Source organism: Leuresthes tenuis, unplaced genomic scaffold (assembly GCF_036924035.1).
Source record: "Leuresthes tenuis unplaced genomic scaffold, fLeuTen1.0.hap1 SCAF_70, whole genome shotgun sequence".
NCBI lineage: Eukaryota > Metazoa > Chordata > Actinopteri > Atheriniformes > Atherinopsidae > Leuresthes > Leuresthes tenuis.
In genome coordinates this window covers 146,575-154,045 of record NW_027325424.1, presented here as the reverse complement: position 1 = coordinate 154,045, position 7,471 = coordinate 146,575, and the positions used below count along the sequence as shown (strand labels likewise).

At 41.6% G+C, this 7,471-nt stretch overlaps 1 non-coding gene across 1 annotated transcript; it reads left to right on the top strand.

The window, feature by feature from the left end:
* Positions 1-214: 214 nt before the first annotated feature.
* LOC140286053 (U5 spliceosomal RNA) lies at positions 215-328 on the top strand. Its single transcript, XR_011910961.1, has one exon. It is a non-coding gene; the product is annotated as a U5 spliceosomal RNA (small nuclear RNA).
* Positions 329-7,471: the final 7,143 nt, after the last annotated feature.

Below are 7,471 nucleotides of genomic sequence, written 5' to 3'. Positions count from 1 at the left end.
AATATGGGATTCTCGTGGTGTTTTTGTTGCTGCCTTGTCTTTTGCACAGAGTAAAAGACAAGGCAGCCATCGAATAGGGCCCGATTGTTCCTAGTTGGTCAGCCGAGGAGCAAGGGGGGGAGGGGAGCAAGCGTCTCAACCAAGCAAAGCTCACCATGGGGAAGGTGGCTATGCCAACTAGCCTGATGCCCTGCTCCCGCAGTGACGGCTAATCGTACTCTGGTTTCTCTTCATAACGTACAAGTCTTTCGCCTTTTACTAAAGATTTCTGTGGAGAGCAGCACTAATGAGTTGTTTCTATTTTTGGCAGGCTTTACCTTTGCGGGTGAAGCCCTTTCTGTCTGTGCAAAAGAAATCTTCTTACTGTGCAGAGTGACTTCTCTGAGTAGAGTCGCCTTACTTGTTGCGACTGTGCCGATGTTCGAAGCTGGAGTGCAAAGTTGTTGCTTGAATGGTGCTTGCTGGAGCGTGCGGGAGTGCAAAGTTATACCATTTAAAATGGCTGAAGAGTGCTCAGTGCAGCGGGTGGGCGACACTCTGGCCACCTTGAAAACCGAGGTTACATCCACTACCAGGGGCAGCCCAAGTTCTGCCGCAAGTGTGGTGAGCATGGGCACCTGGTTGAGGCTTGTACCAAGGTGTTATGTGGGAAGAGCAGAGAAATTGGGCAAACTTTTGGAGAGTGTCCAAATGGCAGGAAATGTAATCTCTGTGGAGAATTAAATCACCTCTTCAGAGATTGCCCTAAATCTTTTGCCAACAAATTAAAGACGGTAAAGCCACAGTCAAGCCAACAAAGAGAAGGACCAAAGGTGGCAGTTGGTGAACAAAGTGAAGAGGTTGACCCAATAAATTCAAACTTCCCGCCAAAAGCTTGGATTGGAAGTGAGGAGCAAAAAGGGGAGGGGCCTGTAGAGGCCTCACCACTCAGTGTTGAAGTCTGTGAGAATTCACAGGCAGAGGGTGGAGCTACGCTAAATGAGGAGGAAGAGCAGACAGGTGAGTCTAGTGAAGATACTCACCTCCCCGAAGGTCAACAGCCGAAGAGGAAGGCATCTGAGCCTCTGATTCCCCAGTGGTATCAGAGAAGAGGGGAAGGGTTAGGTCCCTTTCAGACAGTTCTTCAGTGGAAGAACCTAGAGTCTTCCCCTCCGACTCACCAAATGAGCTCTCCTTTTTAACTTCAGCTCTGCAATCAACCCCCAGGGACTCAAAGTTAAATGCAACATTGCGTCAGAGGCCAACACCGAGAGTCTGAAAAGGAAATATAGATCACCCTACTCACTTTTCACCTAAAGAAATGAAGGAAGAGCTAGTTTCCCAAGAAATAACCTGTGTGTAATTTGTTTTGATAACTTAGAAAAACGAAAATGACATACCTACTTTCCTTTATGCTTTTAATGGTTCTCACCTTCTCAACACTAAATGTGAGAAGTGTGAAATCAAAGACAAGAGCCCAGAGTATTTTATCCTTCTTAGACTCCATAAAATCAGATGTGTTTTTAATACAAGAATGTGGACTACCTTTTTTAAAAAACCATAGACAATGGGAGGAAATGTGGCCCCATTTATCGATATGGAGTGGCTCAAATCAAAATAAAAATGATGGTGTGGCCATTCTAATTAAAAATCCGCATGTTCTGGTGAAAGGTAGCACAGTGGTGAGAGACGGACGGGCACTTTTAGCACACTTGAATTTTATGGGGCAAGACTTTAACCTCTTAAATATTTATGGTTTCAATGGAAAAAATGAAAGGTATGACCTTTTAGAAGATATACAGCTTTACATGCTAGGGCAAGTACCTTTAGTTGTAGGAGGGGATTTGAACTGTATCTTGAGCAGGAAAGATAGAAAAAGAGCAGGGGTAGATTTTAAAGTGGATAAGACTTCGATTTTACTTCAGGGCATATGCAGGGATTTTAAGCTTACTGACTGTTTTAAAACCATGCATCCCAGAGAGGAGGGCTTCACCTGGTTTAGTCATGATGGCACCAGAGCCTCTCGCATTGATTATTTCTTTACTAGAGATTGCCCACCCACTGATGTTAGATTAACCCCTGTTTTCTTTTCAGACCACCTTATGCTCTCCTGCACCCTTTCACCCCCTTCTGGTGTGACGGTAGGAAGTGGTCTGTGGAAACTCAACTGTTCCCTGTTGGAGGATGAAATCATAGTCAGTCAGTACAGGGAATGTTATAAAGAGTGGCAGACCCTTCAAGACCTCTACGAAACACATGCACAATGGTGGGAAATGGTGAAGGAAATGACCCAGACTTTTTTTAAACAGCAAGGTAAACATAAAAAAAGGAAAGAGAATAGATGTATGATGGGACTACATAAACGCTTACAGCGCTACTTTAAACTAAATCAGTGTGGCATAGACTTTAAAGAAGAAATCAAAGATGTCAAAAAGGAAATGTCAGTTTTAGCAGAAATAAAGAGTAAAGGAATTTTTGTAAGAAGCAGGGAGCAGGAAATTGAGGAAGATGAAAAAGAAAGAAAGTTATAAATAAAAAGGAGTGTATTCAAAATCTAAAAAGAGAAGATGGGTTTTTAACAAAATCCACACAAGAGATGATTGAAACTGTACATACCTTTTATAGTAACATGTACAAAGAGAAACCAGTGCACTTGGAAACATCGGCAGAAATCTTAAAATTCGTTGACAAAACCGTAAAAGAGAATGCACACTTGACACAGAATTTTACTGCTTTAGAGTTAAAAAAATGCCTAACAGGTTTTAAGAGAAGTCGAACTCCGGGTTTAGACGGGCTTCCTGCAGAATTCTATCTGACCTATTGGGACCTTTTATCATCAGACATTTTAGATGTTTTTAAAGATTTTGAAAAACTCGACCGACTGCCTGACAGTTTTAGAGTGGGAATAGTGACTCTACTTTATAAAAAAAATGATAAGACTGACCTAAAGAATTGGAGGCCCATCACACTTTTAAACTTAGACTGTAAACTTTTTAGCAAGGTTTTAGCGACACGGATGTCCTCTGTTTTAGAGGAGGTAATTCACCCAGACCAAGCTTGTGCCATCTCAGGGAGACAACTCACCGACAGCCTCGTACTGATTCGAGACATCATTGATTACGCTAGAGACAGAAACACCCGGCTTGTCATCTTAAATTTAGACTTTGAAAAAGCATTTGATCGGGTCTCGCATCAATATCTCTTTCAGGTGTTGCAGCCATCGAAAAGGGCCCGATTGTTCCTACTTGGTGAGCTTTGCTTGGTTGAGACGCTTGCCCACCCCCCCTGCTCCTCGGCTGACCAAGTAGAAACAATCTATTCGATGGCTGCCTTGTCTTTTACTCTGTGCAAAAGACAAGGCAGCCACAAACACCACGGGAACACCGTATTGAGGCTTTGTTCTGACCACTCATTCGGTGTCGCGTTTCTTTCAAGCAATTCTCCCGGTTAGCCCACACTCGGCTCGCTCCCATAGCCGTGTTAAAGTCTACTTCGCATTCACTCTCTTTTCTCTGCAGACTCTTGGGATTTTATCTATAAAATTAATTCTTTCACTCAAACTATGTGAAAACTGCTTTGTCGTTCATATTTACCATGTCTAGAAAGATTTAAACAAAAAAAACAACGTTGTACTTTGCAGTAAAAGAAAGAGCAAATCTAATGTTTCAGGAATCCGAGAATAAGCTTACTTTCATGAGTTCTTCACGATTTCGGATTTTGCTATAAAATGAATTCCTCCACTCAAACTAAATTAAAACTGCTAAACCGCTAATCTGTTATATGTAAGGCAGATGTCAAATTCACAGAAATAGGATCAAAGGGTATTCGGCCAATCGAGCTGTAGCAGCTTCGGTGAAAGAGTATAAGTTGAAGAGTTTGTGAATAAAGGTGTGCACACACATAGTGAGCTGTATGAAAATAGGCAGGGAGCAATGCCGGCTGCCGGCTATATGTTCTTGTATGTTGTCTGACTGTTTGATTTGAATGTGTTGTGTAAGTGTCCTGAAATGTTATATGTTTGGGCTGTGTGACATGCTTAATGCTTGTCAGTAGCTACCCACTTATTCATATATAGCAACTGACAACATAAGAAGTCTGGACATACTTTGATAGTAGTTGTAGAAGTATCCTTATTGATAATAGATAAACTAATTCATAGTGATAGAACAGTAGATGAACAGGTGCCTGCACGTCTCACGAAAATAAAATGGGTGTATGATTGCTGACGGCAGAGCAATACTGCCAAACTTATGAGTTCTTGTGGCAAACTTGATTCAGTGTCTTGACGTGTATACGCTGTTTCGCTGACTTGATTGTCACAAGAAACAAAGTGTGTTTGATAAGATCCGACCATTTTATTACGGGAGGATCAGTATGTATGGATTCTGATGTGACTGATAAACCCATTCGTATCTTAAGCATAATCTAATACGTGAGACAACGCCCTGGCACACAATCAAAAAAAAAAAAGAGAGAGCGGTTTTGTGTCCCCACAGTCCATAATGTAGAAAAGAGAGAAAAAAGCCTTTCTGATTTGGTGTGTGTGCTCATAGTGCAGAGTGTAGAGAAAAGAGAGAAAAAAAAGCCGTTTTGGTGTCACGGGTGTTGTGACTTACACACACACATTTCTGAATTGAGAAAAGAAATTATTTTAGAGGAAGCAGTAGAGTTTAGATCCCACATTTGTTGATAGGCATTCATTTATTTCTTCACTTCTGATGAAGTTTCAACAATAAACAACAAACTTTGTATTATGAGAAAGAACCAGACTCATTCTTCAGGAATCCGAAAATAAGCACGAATTCGGATTCTCCTATAAAACGAATTAATTAACTCAAACCAAGTTAAGACTGCTTTGTCCTTCATATTTATTCATGTCTAATAAAGTTTCAACGATAAACAACGTTGTACTTTGTAGAATGAGAAAGAACTTCTTCAGCAATAAGCATCTCTCGACATATGATGAAATACAGATTTTGCTATAAAATTAATTTCTTCTATCAGCGTGACTTAAAACTTTTTGTCCTCCTTATTTATCCACTTCAAATCAAGTTTCAACAATTAAAAAAAATTGAAGTTTGAGAAAGAACAACTTAATCTTCAGCAATCAGTATAAAAAGAGGGTAACAAAAGGTGCAAATGCCAACCATACATCACTAAAAGGTGGAGCGGAAGTATTCAGCTGCAAGTAGGTGTGAATGTTCGACCATAATTTGTAAAAAGTGGGTACGAAAAGGTTCGAATGCCCGACTAAATATTAACAAAAGCGGGTGGAGAGGTCTTCGGATGAGAGTGGGTGAGAATTTCCTACCATACAAGTATGGTGGAGAGGAAGCTGTGATTGGCAGACAATAGTAAAAAGCAGGTGAGAAAAGGTGCGAATGTCAAAACATACATGATCAAAACAGGGAGCGGAGGTGTTTGGCTGCGACAAGGTGTGAATGTCCACCCATAATTAATGAAAAACGGGCAACAAGTAGGTTCGAATGCCCAACCATACATCATCAAAAGCAGGAGTGGATGTGTTCGGCTTCAAGAAGGTATGAATGTCCATCAATAATTGCTATAAAACATGAAAGAAAATTTTCGAATATCAAACCGCACATAATCATAAGCGGGAGAGGAGGTGTTCCGCTGCAAGAAGGTGTGAATATCCACCCATAATTACTGAAAAATGGGTAAGAAAAGGTGCGAATGCCCAACCATACATCATCAAAAGCAGGAGTGGATGTGTTCGGCTACAAGAAGGTTTGAATGTCCGACCATAGTTTGTAAAAAGCGGGTAAGAACAGGTTTGTATGCCCGACTGTACACAATCAAATGTGGGAGCGGAGTTGTTCAGCTACAAGAAGGTGTGAAAGTCCGACCATGGTTTGTAAAAAGCGGGTAAGAACAGGTTCGTATGCCCGAATATACACCATCAAATGCGGGAGCGGAGGTGTTCGGCTGTGAGTAGGTGTGAATCTCCAACCATAATTGCTGAAAAATGTGTTAGAAAAGGTAAGATACCGGTCCATACATCATCAAAAGCGGGAGAGGTGGTGTTCGGCTGCAAGTAGGTGTGAATGTCCAGCCATAATTACTCACAAATGGGTAAGAAAAGGTAGTATTGCCAGACCATACATGATCAAAACAGGGAGCGGAGCGGAGGTGGTTAAGCTGCAAGAAGGTGTTAATGTCCGACTAAAGTTTGTAAAAAGCGGGTAAGAAAAGGTGCGAATGCCCGACAATGTATGATCAAAAGAGGGAGCGGAGGTTTTCGGCTGAAAGAAGGTCTGAATGTCCAACCATAATTTGTAAAAACCGGGGAAGAAAAGGCTCGAAAGCCCGACTTTACACCATCAAAAGCTGGAGCGGAGGTGTTCAGCTGCAAGAAGGTCTGAATGTCCATCAATAATTGCTAGAAAACATGAAAGAGAATTTTCGAATATCAAACCGCACATGATAATAAGCGGGAGAGGAGGTGTTCAGCTGCAAGAAGGTGTGAATGTCCACCCATAATTACTGAAAAATGGGTAAGAAAAGGTGCGAATTCCCAACCATACATCATCAAATGCACGAGTGGATGTGTTCGGCTACAAGAAGGTTTGAATGTCCGACCATAGTTTGTAAAAAGCGGGTAAGAAAAGGTTCGAATGCCCAAACATACACCATCAAAAGAGGGAGCGGAGGTGTTCCGCTGTAAGAAGGTGTGAATGTCCGACCATAGTTGGTAAAAAGCGGGTAAGAAAAGGTTAAAATACCCGACTGTACACAATCAATAGCGGGAGCGGAGTTGTTCGGCTACTAAAAGGTGTGAAAGTCCGACCCTGGTTTTAAAAAGCGGGTAAGAAAAGGTTCGAATGCCCGAACATACACCATCAAAAGAGGGAGCGGAGTTGTTCAGCTAAGAGAAGGTGTGAAAGTCCGACCATGGTTTGTAAAAAGCGGGTAAGAAAAGGTTCGTATGCCCGAATATACACTATCAAAACCGGAAGCGTAGGTGTTCGGCTGCAAGAAGGTGTGAACGTCCGACCAAAGTTTGTGAAAAAGCAGTTAAGAAAAGGTTCGAATATCTAACCAAACATAATCAAAAGCGGGAGCAGAGCTGTTCGACTGCAAGTAGGTGTGAATGTCAGAGAATAATTTGCAAAAGCTAATGAGAAAGGGTGAAAAATCCCGACTATACACCATCAAATGCGGTAGCGGAGTTGTTCGGCTGTGAGTAGGTGTGATTCTCCAACCATAATTGCTGAAAAATGTGTTAGAAAAGGTAAGAATGCCGGTCCATACATCATCAAAAGCGGGAGAGGTGGTGTTCGGCTGCAAGTAGGTGTGAATGTCCATTAATAATTGCTTTAAAACATGAAAGAAAATTTTCGAATATCAAACCTTACATGATCATTAGCGGGAGAGGAGGTGTTCAGCTGCAAGAAGGTGTGAATATCCACCCATAATTACTGAAAAATGGGTAGGAAAAGATGCGAATGTCCAACCATAAATCATCAAAAGC